This window comes from Hyla sarda, chromosome 1, assembly GCF_029499605.1.
Source record: "Hyla sarda isolate aHylSar1 chromosome 1, aHylSar1.hap1, whole genome shotgun sequence".
NCBI lineage: Eukaryota > Metazoa > Chordata > Amphibia > Anura > Hylidae > Hyla > Hyla sarda.
This window is the reverse complement of record NC_079189.1, coordinates 99,281,910-99,309,799: the sequence shown is the minus strand read 5'-3', so window position 1 is coordinate 99,309,799 and position 27,890 is coordinate 99,281,910. Positions and strand designations below refer to the sequence as shown.

At 40.7% G+C, this 27,890-nt stretch overlaps 1 protein-coding gene and 1 long non-coding RNA gene across 5 annotated transcripts in view; one reads left to right on the top strand and one right to left on the bottom strand.

Moving 5' to 3' along the window:
- Window positions 1–27,890, top strand: part of SGCZ (sarcoglycan zeta) — a 1,079,134-nt gene that overhangs the window by 316,442 nt on the left and 734,802 nt on the right. The window lies entirely within an intron of this gene.
- Window positions 717–26,168, bottom strand: LOC130356758 (uncharacterized). Its single transcript, XR_008888982.1, has 3 exons — window positions 26,029–26,168; window positions 5,647–5,716; window positions 717–854 (listed from the first exon to the last, which is right to left on the bottom strand). It is a non-coding gene; the product is annotated as an uncharacterized LOC130356758 (long non-coding RNA).

Sequence of the window (27,890 nt, the reverse complement as noted above, 5' to 3'; positions counted from 1 at the left end):
GCCGTTGCTAGTGGATACGACCTGGTTGCTACCGCCGCAGCAAGACCATCCCGCTTTGCGGCGGGCTCTGGTGAACACCAGTAGCCACTTAGAACCGGTCCACCGGCACGGGCCACGCCAATCCCTCGCTGACACAGTGGATCCACAACCTGTAAGCCGAATCGTGACATCTCTGTTGACACCTGATGCCTGTATCAGGAACTGTTCAGAGCAGCATAGGTTTGCTATAGGGATTTTCTCCTGCTCTGGACAGTTTTTGATACGGGCATCAGGTGTCAGAAAAGAGCACTGTGGACAAGACAAAAAATATATTCAAAAAGAAAAGAATTTCCTCTGTATCATACAGCTGCTAAAAAGTACTAGAAGGGTAAACATTTTTAACAGAAGTAATTTGCAAATATGTTTAACTTTCTGGCACCAGTTGATTTAAAAAAAAAAAATTATAATTCTACCGGTATACCCCTTTAAGGCGAAAGTAGGTCCAATGTGCTATTGGTTGGACTCTAAAGTAAAATGAATCCTATAAAAGAAAGCACCTGAAATTACAGAAAATTTCATACAGTAAAATCACAGCTAAATAGTGAGAGCCTTTTACATTTAAACTGTGATGAATAGCAGCTATAGAACGTACAGTATTTAATATGTACAGTAGCATTTAGTGTGATGAAATTACCTCCCCGGAAAGGTCTGATCTGTCCTTAACTATGACTCATATCTAGGAAATTATAATGGATGAAATCCACAAAAGGTTGAAATTAAAATGGGAAAAGAATTAGATACAGCCATTTGGCCATGTAACCATGTTTTCTTTTTCATTAGACGTTGATGTTCAAGGATAATTCCTGCCATTATCACTAAAAGGAAAACATTACATCAGTTGATAGGAAATGGCCATTTGTTTCTAAAATGAGAAATTACTGTATATGATTTTACTTAGTGACCTTAGATTAACAGTCTAACAACCATTAGTGATCATTAAATATACAGTACTGTAAAAGTATTTTCATAAAAGCATCTCCATTTCATGAGATTCTCTGTATAGAAATTCAACAGCCTTTTTTTTAAAAATTTGGCCTCACCCAACTAAAAATCATGTTTCCCTTATTAGATGGAATGTTATCTTAAATTGTATTTATTTAAAGGATTTGTGTAAAAAATTTTTGAAAGGTTTTATGGTTTCCTAGAAACGGCACAATTCTTTTTTGTTGGCTTTGTCTGGTATTGCAGCTCATCCCCATTGAACTGAATGTGAATGCCAATTATTTTGTAGGGTTTTTTCTTTCCTCTAGGTCCATATTTTGTTACAATTGATTCAACTTTTAGCAATTGTGTTATTTTTATATCAGTATGTTGCTATGTCATTGTTTAGTTTGACCAGGTTTATTACATAGGTCTGTTGATCTGGCATATTTGCCATCCAGCATGGCAGTGCTGGATCAGAAAATATTGCATGCAGCTTTTTTCGATCTGGCACAACCACGCTGGATGCCAACTATGCCCGATTTTTCATAGATTTGACACTGCGCCCCATTTCGACCCTTGGGGCACTAGATCCAGCTAGATATTTCTGGGACTCCAATATGGCTCTGGATCAATGGACCTAAGAGCAGAAAGTCTAGCATTAGGCATGAGATTTACATGTATATCCTGCAGTTAATATGACTTAAAGGGGTACTACCGTGCTGATAACTTATCCCCTATCTAAAGGCTGGGGACCCCCGTGATCTCGCATGCAGCACCCTGCTCTCATCAGGCCCCGGAGCGAACATCGCTCCAGGTCTGATGACTGCCGATCACGGGGCCGGAGTATCGTGACGTCACGGCTCCGCCCCCATGTGACGTCATGCACCGGGGCGGAGCTGTGGCGTCACTGTGGTGTTCACTCCGGGGCCTGATGAGAGCGGGGTGCTGCGTGCGAGATCGCAGGGGTCCCCAGCGGCGGGACCCCGCGCAATCTGGCAACTTATCCCCTATCCTTTAGATAGGGGATAAGTTGTCAGCACGGTAATACCCCTTTAACTTCCTCATTCTCATTCTCATTCTGAAGCAAATGAGGGCCAAAAAAGTCAATCTGTATATTATATGAACCCAATGCTTGCCTCATACAAAAGGCCCACAGAGAGAGATTCAGAAAACTGTCAAAAAATGTCTGTCCTGCTCATAACAACCAAGCACAGGACAGTCTTTTATTTATTTTTTTTATTTTTTTTTTTTGGATTCCTTTTTTGGATTCCTCTCTTTGAAATTCAAAGTGAAAGCTGCACTGTGATATGTTGCTATGGGCAACAAAGACAGTTTTTATTTTAAATAGTTTTTATTAATTTGCCCCATTGTTCCTTTTTTGTTCAAAAGCAATGCTTTCTGTCAGTAAATAGAAACATAGGGGGGGGGGGGGGTCACAAACCATCAGGGAGGTTTTGTTGCATCAAGGGCCATGTTTTTATGCATTTGATGTCTGGTCAGCATGTATGAGGATGATGTGTGCCTTTTAATACATGCCGGCTAATAATAAGGTGCGACTTAAGGTTTCCAATGGCAAACAGATTTGTATAGAGGGCATGAAAAATAGACTTAGCCTGCTGAGCATGATAAATAGAAGCTAGCTGGTGTGGTCTAGGGTGAAGTGGTCTTTGCGTAAAACTTTTGCATGAGTTGCATATCATACATTAGGCGCACATATCGGTATATCAGTGAAACCATGCCCAAAGCAAAGCCAAAACATGCATACACCCAACAAATACACAGACAACATGCTCCACAGCCATCATCTTGCAGTGTAACAAAAATTTCCTATACTATACAATACATTCTTTGAACTTGTGAGTTTTTGGACAGTTTCTGCTTGAATTTGTTTGCAAAATGTCAGAATAGCCTCCCAGAGCTGCTATTTGGATGTAAACTGCCTCCCACCCTCATAGATCTTTTGCTTGATAATGCTCCAAAGGTTCTCAATAGGATTGAGGTAAGGGGAGGATGGAGGTCACACCATGACTTTCTCTCCTTTTATGCATAGGTTTTCTTTGCAGCATGAGATGGTGCATTGTCATGCATGAAGATTATTTTATTACGGAAAGCATAGTTATTTCTTCTGTACCAGGGAAGAAAGTGGTCATTTAGAAACTCTGCATATTTTGCAGAGGTCATCTTTACACCTTCAGGGACCCTAAAGGGGCCGACCAGACCTCTTCCCATGATTCTGGCCCAAAACATAACACCACCACTGCCTTTCTGACATTGCAGCATTGTTGGAACAGGGTGGCCGTCCACCAATCATCCGCTATTCCATCCATCTGGACCATCCAGGGTTGCTCAGCACTCATCAATGAACAGCACTGTTTGAAAATGAGTCTTCATGTATTTTTCTGCCCACTGCAGCCATTTCTGCTTGTGAGCATTGGTTAGTGGTGGCCGAATAGAAAGTTTATGCACAATTGCAAGAGTCTGGAGGACCCTAAATCTTGATGTATGTGGGACTCCAGAGGCACCAGCAGCTTCAAACATCTGTTTGCTGCTATGCAATGGTATTTTAGCAGCTGCTCTCTTGATCCGTTGCGTGGATCTGGCAGAAATTTTCCTCAATGTACCTTTATTTGCACAAACTCGTCTGTGCTCTGAATCAGCCACAACTCTCTTAATAGTGCAATGATCACACTTAAGTTTTCGTGAAATATCTAATTTTGTCCAAGGCATTGAACTATTTCACTCTTTTCAGCAGCAGAGGGTTCCCTTTTCTTACCTTCTAGAAAATGGTACTCTGCTTAAAGGGGTATTCCAGGAATTTTTTTTTATTTGACTATGTTACAGGGTCTGTAAAGTTATTATAGTTCATAATATAGTGTCTGTATCTGTGTGCAACGGTTTTCTCACAGTTCTTATGGGATTTTCACCACAATATTTATTTTTAACAGCATACAAAATTACTGTTGTATCAGATTTTTTCCCAGGTTGCAATGCGGCCGAGACCTTACATCACTAGTCAGCTGATGGCAGGGAGCCTGTCTGCTTCAATAGGTGGAGCGATCGCTTGGTGGTAGAGAGAGAAATCTGCAACTAATTGTATTTTTGCAACAGCTGTAGGTACCGTGCCTGAAAAACACAGGTCTTTTGAATGGATGCAAGTTATTTATGTTTCAATGGCTGGAGTGACTGATGTGTGGGAGGGAGGAAAATGGAATTATGAGATTTATAGGAAAAAAGGAAAATCAAGCAGGAAATACCAGTTTACAGAAAGCTGCCACAGTGTTATGGTAATCTCACTGTTACGCCTAGCGCTCCGGGTCCCCGCTCCTCCCCGGAGCGCTCACGGCGTCTGTCTCCCCGCAGCGCCCCGGTCGGTCCCGCTGACCGGGAGCGCTGCACTGTAATGGCCGTCGGGGATGCGATTCGCACAGCGGGACGCGCCCGCTCGCGAATCGCATCCCAGGTCACTTACCCGTCCCGGTCCCCTGCTGTCATGTGCTGGCGCGCGCGGCTCCGCTCTCTAGGGCGCGCGCGCGCCAGCTCTCTGAGACTTAAAGGGCCAGTGCACCAATGATTGGTGCCTGGCCCAATTAGCTTAATTGACTCCCACCTGCTCCCAGACTATATCTGCTCACTGCCCCTGCACTCCCTTGCCGGATCTTGTTGCCTTAGTGCCTAGAGAAAGCGTTTACTGTGTTTGTCCATACTGTGTACTTGACCTCCTGCTATTGCCATATTGACTACGATTCTTGCTGCCTGCCCCGACCTTCTGCTACGTCCGACCTTGCTCTTGTCTACTCCCTTGTACCGCGCCTATCTTCAGCAGTCAGAGAGGTTGAGCCGTTGCTAGTGGATACGACCTGGTTGCTACCGCCGCTGCAAGACCATCCCGCTTTGCGGCGGGCTCTGGTGAAAACCAGTAGCAGCTTAGAACCGGTCCACTAGCACGGTCCACGCCTATCCCTCTCTGGCACAGAGGATCCACCTCCAGCCTGCCGAATCGTGACACTCACAACATAGCAATTTAGCCCCAAGACAAGCACAAATCCTTCCTAAGTATCTCCATTACTGTCTGGCAGGTACATAATAAAATTACCTTATGGTGGATAACCCCTTTAATAATGTGGAACATCCACCTTTAGTAGTTTTTCCCTAAATTGGGAAGACAATCTAATTGTCTCAGTGTCCAAGATTGTTTTCAGTGATAAAAGGAGCCCTGAGACACAATGCCATCCATGAATTAAACTGAAAAACTAAATATTTAATCTTTATGACACTTAAATAGAATTTGCATTATAATTTGGAACAGGGTGTATATACACACACACACATACACACACACACATATATATGTATAGTAAACTATAAGAAAGTGTATATAACACTAGCGCAGGTAGTGAGGAATTGTGCGCCCAAACTGCTGCTATATTGTGCTTATGAGTCCCTGTGTCTCATACAAGAGAGTTATGTAATATATATGAAAAAAATAAAGAGTGCTGAGTGGGACTTATGTTATATAACAGTGACATTATAGCATCCCTGTAAACAGTAGTAGAGTTGACAGCTGATAATAAAGTACATACCTGACTGGGTGTTTTTTTTCTGAGGCCGGAAGAATGTAAATTTATCAAGGAGTGACATAAAATTATAAAATGATCAATTATTTACTTAAAAGGAGGTACATACCTGGCGCATAAGGTGCATAATGTGCCACAAGACTGGAGGAAAGTGCATATAATTATAACGTTAGAGGAATCTAGGTAGGAGACAAAAGAATAAATGGATAATATATTATATTGCACTGAAATTACTGAAATTGCAACTAAAATGTTCCCCTAGTATTCCTAGCTTTTTTCATAAGAGGGAGAAATTATATATATATACACACACATATATATATATATATATATATATATATATATATATATATATATATCACTACAGAGCATGCAGTATATTTCACCTCTCTGCGATGCAATCCTATAATAAAGTAAAATGATCCTCGGTGTAAATATGTGGCAGATGATGTTCACGGCTGTATACGCTCAGATACTTTTAGTTTGGATTAGTAACAAACAATATGTGCACCAGTGTGCTTTCGTATGTGTACATCCATGTCCAGCATGCGCGTAGTACCTTAGATCGGCTGCAAATCTTCTGTGCGTGCGGAGTCCTGCGATGCGATGGGATGATGTTCTCAGTGCTTTCAGGCACTTGATGAGGAAGCGGAGGTTTTACAAAATCGCTTTACTCAACCGCGGTATCTCCGGCTTAGAAGTTTGCCCGATGGTTCCGGCTGTGCAGTGACATCACTACAGGGTTCGGTGAGGACCAAAAAAACACTCCAACGCCTTTCGGAGACAATACAATGGTCTGCTTCGTCGGGGATGTGAGCTTGGGCCTCCTGATTACCTTATATATATACTCCTAAGTCATTTTCCTCTCCCTCCTACCTGATACATTTTTGCAGTGTTTTCATCCAATGTAAATCCAAATAGGTTCAAATACAGAACTTTTCTATAAAGCAGACTATTTCTATAAAGCAGATTATTTGAATTAATGTTTTCTTATATTTTTATGTTAGTAAACCAATTCTCATAGGAAACCAAAAATCTCAAATTCTGCATTCAATCCATGTAGAGTCATCGTGTTTAGATTAAAGATCCATTAAAGATCCATTTTGATTTGGCCCTATACATTTGAGATGTAAAATGCCCTCCTCGCCAGTGGGGGTTCATTTTTTCAATCACCAAAAAATCGGTACCCTTGGGGTTTCGTGAGTGTCTTTCCTTATACTGGAGGGATAAAGGGTGCCCCCATATCCTTTTTGTATATTCTTCACATGTTCTCCCAGTCGCACTTTAAGGGCCCTTTTGGTGCGGCCTACATATAACTTGTCACACTGGCACCGTATAGCGTAGATGACTCCACATGTGGTGCAGTTTATATGGTTTCTTATTTTATATTCCATTTTGTCATTGTTCCTGTTATTGACAATAGACTTCGTGGGGGTCACGTTTAGGGATGCTATGCAGACCCTACACTGCTTAAAAGGAAAGAAACCATTCCTGATTTTTTTTTTACTGTTTAATACGTTTATTTTCCCCAATGGTGTGAGCTACAAGGTTGCCAATGTTTTGGGCCTTTCTGAAAACAAAAGATGGGGCTGGTGGGATATATTCTCCCAGGGTTTTGTCATTCTGTCATATGCCCCAGTGTTTTTTTCACTGTTTGAAGAGAAAACTGTGCTTACTGAATTTAGTGATAATCAGCATTTTTAACATTGTGTTACCTTCTTTGTTTCTTCCTTGTTTAATATGGTCCTTCTTTTTATGTGAAATGGTGCGTCAGTCTGTTTCTCGAACTTCCTTCTGTATTTTTATCAAATACTCTTCCTCATATCCTTTGTTAAGATATTTTCTCTGCAGGGTGTGAGCTTTACTTTCACACTGATCCAGATTCGAACAGTTTCTCCGTAATCACCGACATTGCGGCCGCTCCCCCTGCTCCCTGAGCTAGGCCGAGAGCAGCTGTAATTTGTGCAAGTACACTTCGCATACATGCGGTGACTCGCAGAACACTGCAGGCACAGCTGGAGGCACACTGTATGGTTCGTCATTGGCAAATCCACAGCGTAAAATATGCTGCGGATCTGTTCCTGGTGACTCTACCCTAATGCTAAAATGCGCTCCAAAAACCCACAAAAATGCCAATAAAAATTACATAAAATCAATCTCCAGGTCTCACAGAAAAAGAAAAAAAAACATTGCAATTTTTTTTTTAAATAATCAAAAGAAAAGAAACTTTTTATAAAAGAAAATATTTATAAAAGTGATCAACAGAGCATTAGTGAAAATGTGTATTGGCACCTGTTATTACAAATACCAATTAGATGTCTTCCTATTTTTGTAACACATTATCTTCATAGTTTAGAATTTAAATGGAGCTTCTAATGTTTTGATTATATATTTCCATATTTAGTGGAGAAACACTTTACATATACTACAGTATAGAACACAAAGTACCCATTAACAGGATTCAAAGTATTTGCCAAAACTATAGCATATAGACATAATTGAACATCAAAGCAATCAGTCTGCGCAGCAAAGAACTGCTGATTATAGGCCCAAGGATTAGGGTTTATTGGTATGATGACATAGATTTAGAATTACAACACCTATAATTATATGCAAAGTTTTTACACATTTCTTTGCCAACCAATCATGACAATTATTACATTTCCTAACAAGCTTTAAAATGGTATTAGTTTTACATATAGTGAAGGTATAATGTATACAAACAGTAAAAAAAAGAAAAAGAAATTACACTACATTGACACTTGAGTGATTATACCTACGACAGAAAAGCAAAGTGCATTTTAAACTGTTCCTGGGCTCAATGTTTAGTTCCTATTCAGATCTTCTGGCAGATGATAACATTTCAAATTTAAAAGAGTATATGATAGCATTCTCATACTGTAATAAAAAATTGTTACAACAAATGTATTTATTTTGTTCCATGCTTATTGCATGAATCCAAACAAATCATTTTTATATGATCAGGTGAATGGTGTTTTACAAAGTTTAAATGCCATTGCAGCATGTTATGGGGGGAAAAAGAGATGTAACTAGAGCACATAGGCCTTAGGGTAAAAAAAAGGAACATAATAAAAAAAAGTCCAATGTCCAATGCCCAATGTTCCCAATAACACTGGCATACAGGGACCATATACTACCATCACACCATGATCACATATTGACACCACATATTGGCTGAATAATGCCACCATGATGTTACTTAATAAAATCCACTGTACAAAGACAAATATTCCTATCACACAGTGACCATATAGTAGTGGCTATCAGCTCTACACAGGCTTTGCCAACTGAATAAGGGCTTTTAGTTAAATTGCATCTCATGACTAACGGGTTACATCTTCTTGGAGTATTGTACTTCACTTTTCCATCTGGTCTAGACCACCATGCTATTTTTTTTTTTAATCAATGGACCATCTCTGCTGAATCTGCTTCACAAACATATGAGGCTTTTTGCTTTTTTAAGCACCATCCTCCCCTTTTCTAAACCAGTCAGAATAATGCCCAACACAGTAACAGTACTCCCCATCGGGGGACAAATGACCTGGCTTGTAATGAAGTTTCAGAGGTGAAGGAATCTTTTATCACACTTGGTAATGATTTACAGGATTTTGCATCCACTGTTTCATTTTCTGAAGTTCTGCCTGTGCATAAAATTCAGAATGATAGGCAGAGGCGCATTAAGGAGTTCAACTTATGGTTTAGTAAATGGTGTACAGAGCAAGGATTTGGCTTTGTGTCTCATTATAGCTCTACTTGGAATAGAAAGGAACTATACAAAGAAAATGTTTTGCATCTTTCTCTCAAACGATCCAAAGTACTCAGTGAACAATTCCAATCATTTGCTAAGGAGTATTTAAACTAGGAAGGTGGGGCAAAAGAGTGAAAATCCATGAGTCCAATTGCCCCCCGAAACAATGCCAGAACATGTCAGTCGCACAGTGGTTAAGAAATGACAAGCTCAGAGTCCTGTCTACAAATGCCCATAGATTAGGTAATAAAATCAATGAACTTGGGTCAATAATGGCATCTGAGAGTGTAGATTTAGTGACTGGGACATATCCATACCAGGGTACTCTTTATACAGAGGGGACAGAGAAGGCAAGAAAGGAGGAGGAGTGGCCCTATATGTGAAAGTTAGCACAAAGTATAATCTTATACAAGTTAGTGAGGCCAACATAGAGTCAGTTTGTGTTACGTTGCAGTTTAGCAATCAGACAGTAACGTGTGTAGGTGGGATATATAGACCACCTGGCCAAGTTAGAGAATTAGATGATCTACTAGTTGAAGAAATAGCTAAAATGACAATGAAAGGAGAAATTATCATTATGGGAGACTTCAATCTTTCAGATACAATCTGGAAAACCAAAATAGCTAGTTCTGCCAGGAGCACAGATATTCTATATTCCCTACTGGGATTATCTCTACAACAAGTGGTTGAGGAGCCAACCCAGAGGGAGGCCATTTTGGATTTGGTATTTACAAATGGGGATTTGGCAAATGATGTTATTGTAGGTGAAAACTTGGGATCTAGTGATCACCAGTCAGTGTGGTTTAATATAAGAACAGTGAAGGAGTCACACCACACAAAAAAAGGACCTTAACATGTATAGCTTGGAAGAAAGAAGAGACAGAGGGGATCTGATAGAGACTTTTAAATACATAAAGGGAATCAAAACAGTAAAGCAGGAGAGCATATTTAACCCCTTAAGGACCAAGGGCGTACAGGTACGCCTTTGCTCCCTGGTAGTTAAGGGCCAAGGGCGTACCTGTACGCCCGTGGGAATTTCAGTCCCTGCCGCGCACCGGGCGGGGCCCGGACGGGGGTGACTGCTGATATCTATCAGCAGGCACCCCGTGCAAATGCCCAGGGGGGTCATCAGACCCCCCCATGTCGGCGATCGCCGCAAATCGCAAGTGAATTCACACTTGTGATTTGTGGCTATTCCAGGTCATACGGGTCTATGGTGACCCGGAATATAACGGGTATTGCAGTTGTCCAAGACACCCACGATCCCCCTGAAGGCATAGGAGTGAGGTGGCAGGGGTGCCACCCCTCCTATCCCTGCTATTGGTGGTCTTGACGCAACCACCAATAGCAGATCAAGGGCGGGGGGGGGCTTTACTTTCGGTCTCCCCATTCTGCCCACCCACAATAGGCGGGGCAGAACGGGGAACCGACAGAGGACCGGTGCCGACGTCCACTTACCCCGTGGGCAAGGCTGCGAGCGACCATCGGTGGAGGAGATCGGAGTCCGGTGATGTCGTGCGGCTGGCTCGCTGGATCCGACGGAAGCTGGTAAGTTGCCTAGCAACATCTGGAGGGTACAGTTTGAGACCACTATACAGTGGTCTCTAAACTGTAACCCTCCAGATGTTGCAAAACTACAACTCCCAGCATGCCCAGACAGCTGTTAGGGCATGTAGGGATTTGTAGTTTTGCAACAGCTGGAGGGCCCCAGTTTGGAGATCACTGGCAGTGATCTCTAACTGTGGCCCTCCAGATGTTGCAAAACTGCAACTCCTAGCATGCCCAAACAGCAGTTTGCTGTCAGGGCATGCTGGGATTTGTAGTTTTGCAACAGCTGGAGGTCCACAGTTTGGAGATCTCTAAATTGTAGCCCTCAAGTTCTTGCAAAACTGCAAATCCCAGCATGCCCTAACAGCAAACAGCTGTCTTGGCATGCTGGGAGTTGTAGTTGTGTACCTCCAGCTGTTGCATAACTACATCTCCCAGCATGCCCTTCGGCGATCAGTACATGCTGGGGGATGTAGTTTTGCAACAGCTGGAGGCACACTGGTTGGTAAATTCTGAGTTAGGTAACAGAACCTAACTGAAGGTTTTCCAACCAGTGTGCCTCCAGCTGTTGCAAAAGTACAACTCCCAGCATGCACTGTCTGTCGGTGCATGCTGGGAGTTGTAGTTTTGAAACAGCTGGAGGTTTGCCCCCCCCCCCCCCCCCATGTGAATGTACAGGGTACATTCACACAGGCAGGTTTACAGTAAGTTTCCTGCTTCAAGTATGAGCTGCGGCAAATTTTTCGCCGCAGCGCATACTCCTAGCGGTAAGCTCACTGTAAACCACCGCCAGTGCGAATGTACCCTAAAAACAGTACACTACACTAACATATAATAAAGGGTAAAACACAACATATACACCTCTTACACTGTCCCACCAATAAAAATGAAAAACGTATTGTACAGCAGTGTTTCCAAAACGGAGCCTCCAGCTGTTGCAAAACAACAACTCCCAGCATTTCCGGACAGCCACTGACTGTCCAGGCATGCTGGGAGTTTAGCAACAGCTGGAGGCACCCTGTTTGGGAATCACTGGCGTAGAATACCCCTATGTCCAGCCCTCTACAATCCCTAATTTAGTAAACTCCCCTTATGAAAAAGAAAAGTTAGGGTCTACACCAGCCTGTTAGTGTAAAAAAAAAATGTTTTTACACTAACATGCTGGTGTTGTCCTTTACTTTTTATTTTCACAAGAGGTAAAAGGAAAAAAAAGACCCCCAAAATTTGTAACGCAATTTCTCCTGAGTACGGATGAGTACGGATATACCCCATATGTGGGCGTAAAATGCTCTGCGAGCGCATAACAGGGCTCAGGAGTGAGAGCTTACCATGTACATTTGAGGCCTAAATTGGTGATTTGTACAGGGGTGGCGGATTTTACAGCGGTTCTGACATAAATGCAAAAAAAATAAATACCCACATGTGACCCCATTTTGAAAACTACACCCCTCACAAAATTTAATAAGGGGTACAGTGAGCATTTACACCCCACAGGGGTCTGACAGATTTTTGGAACAGTGGTCCGTGAAAAGGAAAATTTTAATTTAATTCAAAGATCTGTCAAACGTCAGTGGGGTGTAAATGTTCACTGCACCGCTTATTAAATTCAGTGAGGGGTGTAGTTTCCAAAATGGGGTCACATGTGGGGGAGTCCACTGTTCTGGCACCATGAGGGGCTTTGTAAACACACATGGCCCTTGACTTCCATTCCAAACAAATTCCCTTTTCAAAAGCTTAATGGCGCTCCTTCTCTTCTGAGCATTGTAGTGCGCCAGCAGAGCACTTGACGTCCACACATGGGGTATTTCCATACTCAGAAGAAATGGGGTTACAAAATTTGGGGGTAATTTTCTCCTATTACCCCTTGTAAAAATGTAAAATTTGGGGGAAAAACAGCATTTTTGTGAATTTTTTTTTTTTTTTCATTTACACATCCGACTTTAACAAAAAGTCGTGAAATACCTGTGAGGTGTTACGGCTCCCTGTACTCCTCGTTACATTCCTTGAGGGGTGTATTTTCCAAAATAGTATGCCATGTGTTTTTTTGTTTTTTTTTGCTGTTCTGGCACAATAGGGGCTTCCTAAATGTGACATGCCCCCCAAAAACCATTTCAGAAAAACTCACTCTCCAAAATCCCATTGTCGCTCCCTCCCTTCTGAGCCCTCTACAGTGCCAGCTGTAGGTATTTTCTTACTCGAGAGAAATTGAGTTACAAATTTTGAGAGGATTTTTTTCCTTTTACTGACACGATCACACCCTATCGGTCCAGCCAAGACGCTAGAGAGAGTGTGATGGTGCAAGAGTTAAAGCCGCCAGACCTCTGGGTATCCACTACTAGTCCCAGCAAGTCACCAAATTAACCCTTAGATAAACGTGTTTCACCCGAGCTGCCTTCAGAAAGGTGAGCTCCTATATTTAGAGATCAAAGACCAGAGCTGATTAATTAAATATTTAATCTGATAAAAGGTATCACAGTGCTATGCATAAAAACTAACAAATGACATACAGGTATAAGAATATATATAAGAGTTTAGCAATCAAGATCAGAAAAGTAAAAATTAAGTTCTTACAGCATTGATATCATAGCAGTCCATGATAGAGGGTCTCCAGCTGTTCTTAGGATGGTCTTGTCAGCTTGGGGCACAGATCTTAACAACTGACTCTAGCATTGTTACATATTATATATCTCCTTTTTGGAGGGACTCCATTCCCCCCTCCCCTCTGGTCCCACCAGGGGGGCATCTCTCTTCCTGGCCCTCTTATCTGGTTGATTATATGCAGGACTTCAAAGATGATGTAAACACACAGCTAGACCCCCCCCCAATAAACTTCAATATACAAAAGACACAGGATACACCGTCTGAATGACCCCTCACCCCCCAGGTGTTAGTTTATACACAGATGCAATAATAAAACACAGGTATGTTTCCTTAATCAGGCCTTGGGCCTGACATTTACCTCTTGTAAAAATTCAAAAACTGGGTCTACAAGAACATGCGAGTGTAAAAAATGAAGATTTTGAATTTTCTCCTTCACTTTGCTGCTATTCCTGTGAAATACCTAAAGAGTTAACACACTTACTGAATGTAATTTTGAATACTTTGAGGGGTGCCATTTTTATAATGGGGTCATTTGTGGGGTATTTCTAATATAAAGGCCCTTCAAATCTACTTCAAACCTGAACTGGTCCATGAAAAATTCCGATTTTGAAAATTTGATGAAAATTTGGAAAATTGCTGCTGAACTTTGAAGCCCTCCGATGTCTTCCAAAAGTAAAAACATGTCAACTTTATGATTCAAACATAAAGTAGACATATTGTATATGTGAATCAAAATATAATTTATTTAGAATGTTTATTTTCCTTACAAGCAGAGAGCTTCAAAGTTAGAAAAATGCTAAATTTTCAATTTTTTCATAAAATTTTGGAATTTTTCACTAAGAAATGGTGCAAGTATCGACAAAATTTTACCAATAACATAAAGTAGAATATGTCACAAAAAAACAATCTCAGAATCAGAATGAAAGGTAAACGCATCCCAGAGTTATTAATGCTTAAAGTAAAAGTGGTCAGATGTGCAAAAAACGCTCTGGTCCTACAGTGAAAATTGACATGGTCCTTAAGGGGTTAAAAGAATAAAAACTACCACAAGAGGACATAGTTTTACATTAGAGAGCAAAGGTTTGAAAGTAATATCAAGAAAGTATTACTTTACTGAGAGAGTAGAGGATGCATGGAATAGCCTTCCTGCAGAAGTGGTAGCTGCAAATACAGTGAAGGAGTTTAAACATGCATGGGATAAACATAAGGCTATCCTTTATATAAGATAGGGCCAGGGACTATTGATAGCATTCAGATTATTGGACAGACTAGATGGGCCAAACGGTTCTTATCTGCCGACACATTCTATGTTTCTATGTTGTTGTGCACTGCAAACAGTAATAATGCCATATTTGTGCCCCCACTGCCTCCATTCATAAATTCTGCCACACTTTAGTATTATTTATGCCCCCTTTCAGTAATAATGCCCCATTTTGTTCTCCTAAACAGTAATATGGCTCTTCTTTGTGCTCCCACACAGTAATATGGTCCCTTTTTGTTCCCCCCACACAGTAGGTTGCCCCCTTTGTTCTCTCCACATACACAGCTCCCTTCCCATTATAGTGCCCTCTTTGAGTTAACAAAAGTTTACAATTAACTGACATCTCTTGGTTACTTACTACACCAAATCCTGGGTCTTGATCCTAAATCTGGCATTTTACGTTGACTCTACATCTGTCACCTGTGCCAAGGAGGGGATGTCCCAGGCTGTCATGATAATTTTTTAGGCCACTGGCATAGGATAGGGGATAGAGGCCACATCTAAAGAGACAGTTTTCAGATAGCAGGGGATACAACTAGAGAAGAGTGAATTTTTGGTTTGGTCCGAATTTATTTGTGGCAAATCGCTATTAAAAACAGCTATTTTTGGGCTCTAGAGAGCCTCAATAGGGGTGTGGAACTCTTTGCCTTTTCATAACACACATAGGGAGTGTGCTGTGTTAGTGAAATAATGTTATTCAGTATGGCATGCAGATTACAGGCATCACTATTAAAATCATATTCAGCTTATCGGTACAGCTCACCCTCCCGTCTAGACTGTGACACGGACGAGACCGGACTCAGGTCTCTTGGAGTAAATGGACAAAGAGGGCAGAGTCCAGAGCAGTATCAAAGCAATGCGAGTAGTTTATTCAGCAATCAGCCAACATGGAGAACAGGTGATGCGTTTTGGTCACGGTAAGTAGCCTTAGTCATACAATGAACAGACATTTGTGATTTGTGTTTATAGGGGAGGAGGTGGGGTCACCACCCAGAATGACGTCTTAGGTGATTAAACCCATCCCTCCTGCCTTCACAACAAAGATAAAAAATCGCAATGAACTGTGCATATAGTGTGAACATACTTGTATTTAAAAATTACATTTAAAAACACATATATGGATTTATTTTTCTGTCTTCAAATAGTTTACGATCTGAGTGCACATAACTTAGTTTAATTCCATGGGAGAAATTATTGTGTATGAATAATACTAATTTGTTATATAATATTATATAGAAATAGGGGTTAGAATGTACTCGATATGTTGAACAAATTTATGATGTTACAACACTATTACACAAGAGAGAAATGTTCAAATATACTCAATATATCAGACAATTGTTTTCTACAGTATTTAAACCAAATCAAATCAAAAAAGAAACAGAAGAAAAAACACCCTGTGTCAAATCAATACAGAAGCCATGTAATCTCAAATTCAAATGTATAGTACCAGAAACAGTGTGTGTTTAACCCCTTAACGACGCAGGACGTATATTTACGTCCTGCGCCGGCTCCTGCTATATGATATCATATCGCGTCGGTCCCATCGCTCATCAACGGCTGGGACCCGGGGCTAATACCACACATCGCCGATCGCGGTGATGTGCGGTATTAACCCTTTAGAAGCGGCGGTCAAAGCTGACCGCCGCTTCTAAAGTGAAAGTGAAAGTGACCCGGCTGCTCAGTCGGGCTGTTCGGGACCGCCGCAGTGAAATCGCGGCATCCCGAACAGCTGACCGGACACCGGGAGGGCCCTTACCTGCCTCCTCGGTGTCCGATCGATGAATGACTGCTCCGTGCCTGAGATCCAGGCAGGAGCAGTCAAGCGCCGATAACACTGATCACAGGCGTGTTAATACACGCCTGTGATCAGGATGAGAGATCAGTGTGTGCAGTGTTATAGGTCCCTATGGGACCTATAAAACTGCAATAAAATTTAAAAAAAAAGTGTTAATAAAGGTCATTTAACCCCTTCCCTAATAAAAGTTTGAATCAAAAAGTCCGATCAAAACAAAAATCATACCGATAAAAACTTCAGATCACGACGCAAAAAATGAGTCCTCATACCGCCCTGTACGTGGAAAAATAAAAAAGTTATAGGACAGAAGATGACATTATTAAACGTATAAATTTTCCTGCATGTAGTTATGATTTTTTCCAGAAGTGCGACAAAATCAAACCTATATAAGTAGGGTATCATTTTAACTGTATGGACCTACAGAATAATGATAAGGTGTAATTTTTACCGAAATATGCACTGCGTAGAAACGGAAGCCCCTAAAAGTTACAAAATGGCGTTTTTTTTTCGATTTTGTCGCACAATGATTTTTTTTCTGTTTCGCCGTGCATTTTTGGGTAAAATGACTAATGTCACTGCAAAGTAGAATTGGCGACGCAAAAAATAAGCCATAATATGGATTTTTAGGTGGAAAATTGAAAGGGTTATGATTTTTAAAAGGTAAGGAGGAAAAAACGAAAGTGCAAAAACGGAAAAACCCTGAGTCCTTAAGGGGTTAAGTGGCTTGTGGTTGGTACAAGCAATGCAAATAGTATTATGTATGATCATTATTTTGATAACCCATAATTTATATATAATAATTAATAATGCAGGATTACATCCTGTCTATGATTTAATCCATTTGGGTATCTCGTTTGTAACTATATTATCCAGTAAACGTCCCTGTCTAATAATTTTTGTTTAAGACTGCCTCCTCTAATAATAATTGAAATTCTTTCAATTCCTTGGAGAAGAAGGGGAACAGAATTTAATGAAAAGAACCTCAGTTCAACTGTTAAGTATGGTGGTGGATCAATCATGCTTTGGGGTTTTATTGCAACCAGTGGCACAGGGAATATCTCACAAGTAGAAGGAAAATGGATTCAATAAAATTTCAGCAAATTTTGGATGCTAGATTGATGCCCCCTGTGAAAAAGCTGAAGTTAAAGAGAGGATGGCTTCTATAAATGGATAATGATCCTAAACACACCTTGAAATCCACGGGGATTACATCAAGAGGCGTAAACTGAAGGTTTTGCCATGGCCTTCACAATCTCCTGACCTTAACATAATTGAAAATCTATGGATAGACCTTAAAAGAGCAGTGCATCACACACAGCCCAGAAATATCAAAGAACTGGAAGACTTTTGTACGGAAGAATGGGAAAAGATACCTCAAACAAGAATTGAAAGACTCTTGGCTGGCTACAAAAAGCGTTTACAAGCTCTGATACTTGCCAAAGGGGGCAGTACAAGATATTAACTCTGCAGGGTGCCCAACATTTTATTTTTTTGTTATTTTGAAAGTGTAAATGATGGAAATAAAATCTAACTTTTGTTGACATATTATAAGAATGTCTAATCTGTAATTTTATGCCTTTTGGATATGTTTCCATCTTTCCTTGGCTTCTTTATGCACAGTAATACAAATTTTTACCTGGGGTGCCCAAACTTTTGATCCCCACTGTATAGGATGCATTTGGGGGGGAATCACTACCGCAAAGCATCTGAATGTGGCCGCAGGGTCGGGAGACCATATGGTGTAACAATTGAAGAGATTAAAGATATTTTTTATGTAATTTTATTTTAATTTTTTAAAATCCTTTTTTGGGGACCCATTCTGGTGAACATCGAGCTGGTGGTCCACCGTGAGGCAAGCTACCACCTGTACCAGCACCTGCCTCTCGGGGGGAAACTCTACCGCAGAGTGTCTGGATGTGGCCGCAGGGTTGGGAGACCATATGGTGTCACAATTGAAGAGATTTTTTTTTATGTCATTTTATTTAATTTAATTTGAATTAATTTCAATTTTTTTAAATCCTTTTTTGAGGACCCATTCTGGTGAACATCGAGCTGGTGGTCCGCCGCAAGGCAAGCTAACACCTTTTACAGCCCCTGCCTCTTGGCGCCCCCCCCCCATCAGTTATGGTTCATTGTTATCGATTCAACATGTTTCATTGGATTCTTGTGTTAATTCCACAGATAATATATGACGACGACAATAGGGCCTCACAATTGAAAAGGTTAAAGATACTTTTTTTTATTTAAATTGAACAGTTTGATGAGATAACAATTTCAATGTCCCGGGTGCCCAAAGCAATTACTTTGAACTAATAATGTATGACCAAAAAACCCAATATAACAAGGAGTCACATGGCGGCACAATGACAGAGCCTAGGGGTGTCAGCAGCCCGACAAGCCCATAGGGCCTCACAATTAAAAAGATTAAAGATATTTTGTTAAATTTTAATTGAAGATTTTACATAGATTTAGTTTTATTTACTGTGCCAACAACATGAGGAGAACATATGGTGGCACAATGACACAGCCTAGAGGTGGCAGCAGCATGAGGAGACCATAATGTGGCAGAATGACCCAGCCTGCAGGTGGAAACAGCCTGAAGAGACCACAGGGCCTCACAATTGAAAAGATGAAAGATATTTTGTAAAATTTAAATAGAAGATTTTATATAGATTTACATTTTTAAAGTTTCATTTAATGTGTCAACAGCATGAGGAGACCACATGGCCACAGTATGTCTGGGTCTCCTGTCTCGTCTTCCTCATCACCCTGCAGTTCCACAGCCTGCTCTTCCTCTCCTGTCTGAGGACTATAAAAACACCAATTTCACAAAACCTTGCCTGTGCTCCACTGTCCCCCTCCCCCTCCTCCTCCAGTTCAGCCCCCACAGGGCTCATGTGACTCTGAGATGTAGGCACCACATGTCCAGCGCCCTGACCAGCCATCATTTCCAACACGTGTTGTAGGAAATGAAGCAGTGGAATGCCGTCGTTCATCCCATAATGAAGTTTGAAGTTACACAGGGGAGTGCCCTTATCCACTTGGATCATCAAGAAATCGGTGATGGCTTTTCTCTATTCGTATAGTCGGTCCAACATATGGAGGTTGGAATTTCAACGTGTGGAAACGGCGCAAATCAGACTATGTTGGGGGAGGCCCTTCTAACGCTGCAGCTCAAGGAGGGTGTGCTTTCCTGTGTACGAGTGGCTGAAATGCATTCAAAGTTTCCTGGCCATTGTTAGGATGTCTTGCAGATGTGGGGAGCATTTCAGGAACCACTTGACAATCAGATTGAACACGTGTGCCATGCAGGGCGCATGGCTCAGGCTTCCTTGACACAATGCAGACAAGATGTTCTTCCCGTTGTTGGTCACCATGGTTCCCATTTCCAGTTTTCATGGAATAAGCCATGATTCGAATTCTTGATGAATGACTTTTAGCAGTTCCTCCCCTGTGTGACTCCATTCGTCAAGGCAAACCATGTGAAGAATAGCATGACACCGCCGTGCCCTGCACACATGGTATGCTCGAGGGGCACTGAGACTTGTCCGTGCGGTGGAGGCTGAGGACACGGTGGAGGATGAGGAGGCAAAGTCGCACACTGTCGCAGGAACAACAGAATGAGAGCTTGTAGGCAGAAGCGGTGTGACCTGTCCAAGTTGCTGTTGTGGCTGTGCAGAAACCACATTCAGCCAGTGGGCCGTAAAGGACATGTATTGTCCCTGACCATAGTTATAGCTCCACACGTCGGTGCTGCCTTGCCCTTTGGTACACTTTGATAGAGTGGGGTGGTGGGTGTTAAGATCAGTACCCGGTGACAAAGGTTGGTGAAAGAAGGAGAACTTGGCATTAGATATGTGGCATCAGGCGGGTGGCAGGATCAGAATAGTAGCTGAAGAAGGTAGGCAGAAGAAAACAGTCTCTTTCGTATTGGTGTGCCCAAGTAAGTATTGAGGATATTCATTACGTAAAACTTAACTTTTAATATTATTCTTAGGATAAAATATATGGACCCAAATTTTTTTTTAAATCTAACAAAAGGAAAGGTGTGCAAAAAACACCATGTGCGACCTACACCACCATTGATGCGATGGATGCAAAGACCTCTAAAATGTTGAAGAAAACAACGTATTTGGTCCATTGTAATAGGTGTGGGTAAAAACTTCCCCTGTAAGGCTCTACTCTCACACTATCATTTCCCTTATTGGCAAGTGTTACTTGCCCTAAAAAGGGCAGCCCCACACAGTAACTTCTCCCTATTTCCACCTAAAAACATTGCCATTTCTCATGGTATTTATTTGAAAATATGGAGAGGTTCCCGTGTGAGGCTTTTTAGGACGAGTAACACTTGCCTCCAAAAGGTGGAAGGGAACAACCAAAATTGTCCAATGTAGCAGGTGGGGGTAAAAACTTTTCCTATAAGGCCCCACTCTCGCCCTATTAATTGCCTTTTTGACAAATGTTATACGCACAAAAAAGGGCAGCCCCACACAGGAACTGGGAAATGGCAGTGTTTGTTTTTAGGTGGAAATAGGGAGAGGTTCCTATGTGGGGTCGCCCTTGTTAGGGTGAGTAACACTTCCCAAAAAGGGGTTTATTAGTGCGAGTGTAGGACCTTACAGGGGAAGTTTTTACCCCCACCTGGGGTAGCTCCTCTTTTCTAAACAATGAAGTTAGTGCCTCATTCTAATATTACAGGGGGTCCCAGCGGTCGGACCTTCAGTGTCCGGACACTTATAACATATACTGATTTATGACTAAAATGTAAAATGTCAAAACTTGTTAAATATTTTCTGTATGAGATTCATGTCCATCTTGGTGCTACCTTTTAATATGATCTAAAGAATGGAAATTCGTTTTAAGGACATTTAAGTGCTGGATCATCTACTTTTTTGATTGTATGGAATTTGGCACAGAACTTGCACAAAAGTTTTCTTCACTACGGATGTCATCTGGAGTGGTAAGGTCGGTTCTCTTCAGCAGCTCTTAAAGCAATAAATGGAGCAGCCGTGCACATGCACAAGTAGCTGCTCCATTCAAAATAATGGAGTTAGAGCTCCATACTGAAGATCTCAGGGTGTCCTGGCTGCCAAACTCTCTGTAACCATTGAAGGGGTTAATTACATAAGATGCAATGTTTAGTAAATTTGTAGACACACCTCCTATATGTCTGGAATAAACAAAGTTACCTTTTGCAAGAAAAAAAAAGACTTACAATTGTGGAAGCTTTATGTTTCCCTTTTCTAAAATTCACTTAATTAATATAATGGCAGACAAAGATTTATTGGATTTTTGGACCATCTCAATCTTTTTCTCATTTAATGCATTCATCTTATGTGAATTTGACAGAAATGTTCCGGCAATCTCTTTCAGAGAATGAAATGCTCTACAGTAATCTGAATAAGAGTAAAGCCATGTGAGATTAAAAAGGTTGCCTGCAAAAAGGTGCCGTGTGGTAAAGTCATGGCTCAGCTGTAAATTGGCATCCAGAAATATAAATCTTTATAAAAGAAACTCATGACCGGATAAAATACCAATTAGATGATAAATGAAGAGCAAGAACTCCGGTACAATAAAATGATCCTTTGTGTGGCCTGTTAGATAAACTGTTGGTATAGGGGTATCATGAAGGAGGCCAGATAGCTGATTTATGGAAATTAACATGAAACTCTAAACTAGATGTTTCCATTAGAAGCTCATTGATTTCCATAATGTGTAAAGTGTGTATAGGGTGGCACTGCTGAGCAATAATTGAAAGTCTATTGTGCAGAACATGCAGCTGTGAACATTTGCTTGGCAGTTATTCATTAGTTGTCTGCTGAATATGAATTTAACAGCGAAATGTATTTGTCATTTACACTTTCCCAGTCTCTCAACTTTCTACACAAAGCATTTTGTATCAAATATTTCCATGAATTTGTATGAATGCCTTTTATATGATTACTAGCAGGTTTTCCCATTTGTTTGCTTGTTCAACTGATGTTTCTATCGCGGAGGGCAGTACAATGTGATGTCTGTGAATTTACATTCCTTTAAACTGCTATAATTCCCTATTTTACAGCTTGACTCATTTTGCGGCATAGATGTCTAAAAGGTTGTCTGCAAAATCTGGTTTTTGAGTTGCTGCTTGTGACTGTCTGGGACTTGCTGGCGAACAGAAAAATTACAGCTCTTACTATGAGTCTCTTGAATAGGGGCACAAGATGAAAAAATGTTCTGTGGGCCCCATATTGCACACTTTGGCATCCAGACCACTGACATTTTATATCAGTAAACAAGCTCAAATTGAGCCACCGATCCTACCCAGCCTTCCATACAGCAGTGGCTTCAAACTCGCAGACAAATGGCAGGTCGACTTTGTTACATACTAAGGACCCATGCACGCTACAGAGTTTCTACTCAGAGAAATTCCAGGTGGAGATTCTGGTGCATAATCCTCTCATTGTCTTCAACTGGATTCTACTGCACTGTGAGCACTGTAAAATTGCATATTCTTACTACACCCAGTTGTTGCCATTGCCCTATTTATGGACCCCTCCTGCTGTTCTCAGCACCTGAGCACCACCAGCTGTAGCTATATTAGTCTACTCTTAGGCAATGTTCACACAGGTGAAACTTCTGCGGAATGCCCCATTGATTTTAATGGAATTCTACTGTGCTGTTCCCACAGCAGAATTTCAGCAGATGTTTCTGCCGCGAAAATTCTGATTCCCGCGTCCACAGAAAGAATAGACAGGTCTGTTCTTTCTTAGGAGTCTGCAAAGAAAATGCATTTCTGTTTATGAGACGGCACATTTCCATGTGGTTCTAGCATCTACCGGATCAAGTAAATATGTGGAATGTGCGGACATTCTGCACGAATTCCTGCCATGTGAACCTAGCCTAAGCAGGGGTGTAGCTATAGGGGGGTGCAGAGGTAGTAGTCGCATCAGGACACAAAGTCCAGATTTTGTACAGAGGTAAAAGGAAGGGTAAGACCAGGGGACCCCTAAACTGACAAGTCTAAAGCAAATAGGAGAATTTAAAGGGGTTATCCAGGAAAAAACTTTTTTTTTTTTTATATATCAACTGGCTCCAGAAAGTTAAACATATTTGTAAAAAATCTTAATCCTTTCAGTACTTATGAGCTGCTGAAGTTGAGTTGTTCTTTTCTGTCTAAGTGCTCTCTGATGACATGTGTCTTGGGAACGGCCCAGTTTGGAAGCAAATCCCCATAGCAAACCTCTTCTACTCTGTGCAGTTCCCGAGACAATCAGAGATGTCAGCAGAGAGCACTGTTGCCTGACAGAAAACAACAACTCAACTCAAGCAGCTGATAATTATTGAAATGATTAAGATGTTTTAATAGAAGTATTTTACAAATCTGTTGAACTTTCTGGAGCCAGTTGATATAAAAAAAAAAGTTTTCCCTGGAATACCCCTTTAATACTACGGTTAGGTAGGTCTCATGACAGTAGTTCTACTGAAAAGTGCTTGCCCTAAATCTCCCTAAATTCCCCAGGTATACACTCATACTGGGACCACAATCATGAAACTTCCTGGATAAATCATATGGAAACTAAGAGGCATTACAGTCCACCATTGCAGAACACGCTGTCTGCATTCTTCCATTAACATTGTCGCGTACAGAGCCTTCTGTATACTGACGTGCTCAGTCTTCCTTTCCTCATGTTCTTCTTCAGTCATCTGCAAAATCTTGTGACTTTAGGCTTCAGCACAAAGGACCTGGAACCTTTCTTATGGCTAAAACTGTGATCAATGCTGACCCACATAACTCTTTACTTCATTATTGCATTGTTCTAGGATCTATACTATCTAGCACCACTGTCATTGTGGGGACACATGGGGACAACGACTCTCTGGAAAGAATTTGTTCTCTAGTGGAAGAACTTTGCAGCCTAGCCTCATTCCTGCTTAGGCTATGTTCTCACGGACTATTTTGCGAAATGCCTGCTAGCAAAACACTAGTGGACATTTCTCAAATAGCAGGTGCTGGCAGAACATACTGGCACTAAAACTACTCAAAAATGCTCCATGTCTATAGACGGCAATACATTTCCGAGTGGAAATTCCACTGTCTGTATGGTGCAGCAGAATTCCATTGAAAACTTACCGCTGGGAAATTTCATCATGTGAACATGGCCTTACAGTCCTGCATAACCCCATAATACTTTTTTCCATACATTTCCACAACCAACACAGTGAAAATATCCAATAATGCACACAAATGTACACAGTATGCATACATAATAAAATAAATACTTAAAGGGGTACTCCGGTGAAAACCTTTTTTCTTTTAGCTCAACTGGTGGCAGAAAGTTAAACATATTTGTAAATTATTTCTATTAAAAAATCTTAATCCTTCCAGTACTTATTAGCTGCTGAATGCTACAGAGGAAATTCCTTTATTTTTGGAAAACTGATGACATCACGAACACAGTGCTCTCTGCTGACATCTCTGTCCATTTTAGCAACCATGCATAGCAGATGTATGCTAAGGGCAGCATGGTGGCTCAGTGGTTAGCACTGCTGCCTTGCAGTGCTTGGGATGTGGGTTCAAATCCCACTAAGGACAACAATAAATAAATCATTATTATTATTATTATAACAACGTCAGCAGAAAGAACTGTGTTTGTGATGTCATCAGAGAACATTCCAAAAAGAAAAGAATTTCCTCTGTAGTGTTCAGCAGCTAATAAGTACAGGAAGGAATAAGATTTTTTTATTGGAGTAATTTACAAATATGTTTAACTTTCTGCCACCAGTTGATTTAAAAGAAAAAAGGTTTTCACCGGAGTACCCCTTTAAAATTGGAACTGTAGTTGTGTTTAGTGTTGAACAGCATAGGCCATATTCAAATTTGCGATATTTTGCGAATATATGGACGAATATTCATCATATATTCGCAAAATTATCATATTCACAATATTTGCGACCTTTTTTTATTATGCGCCATAAAATATGCATTCACATTCACAATAAAATTTGCATGCGCAATATCACATGATAAAAGAGCTAAAAGAAGGGAGGGATCAATATTCAAGAAAAATTGCATATACGAATATTCGGGCACCCGCCAGTCTGACACAGTAACTAGTATTGGAGCCTTGTTTACTCCACAAGCTGGAAGCAGGGAGGGATGATCACTGTGAAAAAAAATTTGAATATTCGTAATTGCAAATATTTAGCGCTATATTCGCAATATTCACGAATTCACGAATTAGCAATATTCACAATAAATATTCGCATTGTGAATATTCGCGCCCAACACTAGTTGTGTTCAGTTATATATGACTCCCTTTTTTTATGGCATGCAGTATAAATATTAAGTAGATACTGTATGGTAATATAAAATGCAATGTGAGTACAGGGCATCAGTTTGAGGACACAGGTAGTAAATGGAGCACACAGAAGTTGTAATATACTGGAGGCTAGTGTTAAAAGTAAGAGAAAAGTGCAAGGGCATTTGCTTGATGTAAATAAGCATAGATAAAAGCTTATTTTGCAAACTTACCCCAGGGCTGATTGGGCTCAATTCTGGGTTGCTGTGAGGAAGACAGGTGGCGGTTAAGGTATGGTAATGGTTAAAGTTGCAAGAAGGTTTGGCCATTTCTAAGAGAGACCAAATACCTGGTTGTGGAAGTCCTGTGTGTATCTGTGCTGCCGCAGGTCTGTGGCAGCGTGCCGGGAGTGCCGATATGTCACATCCGGTATTGGTTTCCACGGGGACGGAGGATGCTGTGGGGGGGGGGGGGGGTGTAAACTGTGTATGAGCAGCGCTTGCTAGCGCTGGGATGGAGAGTTAAAGGGCTGTGTGTGTATAGTAAATATGAGGAAAAGGAAGCGATGAATGAGTTGGTTATATGGGAAATTTTTGGCCATCACTCATATCCATTCCATCTCACCCCAATAATCCTTTTCCCTGCTAATCACCCCGGCAATACTGTACATCTCTCCATTGCTCCCCACTTCATCCCATATAACCATCTCATTCATCTCTTCCTTTTCCCTAACTTTCCCTAACTCTTAACTCTAACCTCCAGTATATTACAACTGTTGTGTGCTCCAGTTACTACCTGTGTCCTCAAACTGATGTCCTGTAGTCACATTGCATTTTATATTATCATACAGTATCTACTTAATATATACTACATGACTTTTATATATTAAAAAAGGGGGTCATATATAACTGAACACAACTACAGTTCCAATTTTAAGTATTTCTTTTAATTATATATGCATACTGTTGCATGTTTTTATTACATTTCTGTGCATTATTGGATATTTTCACTGTGTCCTTTAAATATTGTAGCATGTTTTTACTACAAAGTTCGTATGCCATTGCATACTCTCACCATGCCATACATGAAAATATGTTACCATCTTGGCACATATGTTGTACCAAAACCTACTTCTCCATAATCTCTCTCTCTCTCTCTCTCTCTCTCTCTCTCTCTCTCTCTCTCAATATATATATATATATATATATATATATATATATATATATATATATATTAGAACTATAAGTGGATCTGAGGAAGGCATTAGTGTATGCTGAAACGCGTTGTCCCCATTATACCAATAAAAGTTTTCTTGTCCAGTGCTGCTTAAGTCTTCTCTTCATGACCACAGTTGTGCAGCGCCTCCGCCAAATGTTTTTTTTTCACCCCATTCAACCTTCGTTATTGTCTATTTTGTCATCTTTTTTGTGGACTGTTTATTTTTTTACTCTTTGAATACAACCAAACAAACCAAATAAATTTACACGCATATGAACTGTATTAGTATTCTGTAAATGTGTTTTCTAAATATTGCGTCTCCAACACTGTTGTAAATGGTAGAATATGTAGTCTATATCTAATGTTATGCATAATGGTAAGTAAACCCCAAATATGATAAACTTCTTCCGAGCAGCATAACTTCTGCTGGAGCAGCTGAACTAGGATGGCAACTTTAAGCCATCCCTCCACAGAGTATAGCATTGTGCAAAGATTATGCAGAGCCATTTGTATTTTATTTGTTGAAAAGATTATCATTCACATGAGATGCTGGAAGGCGTCTGCGGCTCGGGTAATCTATTTTATGCTGTTAGAGCATATGCTAATTTGGGAAATAATTTTCTGTGCAATAAAATTTGTGCTTTTTCATGGACCAATAAACTATGTTCAATGGACATTTTATAGAAAATAATAAATAAATAAAAATGCCGGTTTTATATTTACAGGATCGCTTCCTCTTTCACCTGGCTTCACTTGTAGTTAAGGATTCATTTACTATTTAGAAAAGCATTTCTGCAATGAATGCACAGTGATTTCCAAACACTTTAAATGACATTATCTTAGCCTCAGAGCAGGAAGAACTTAAAAAAAAATAAAA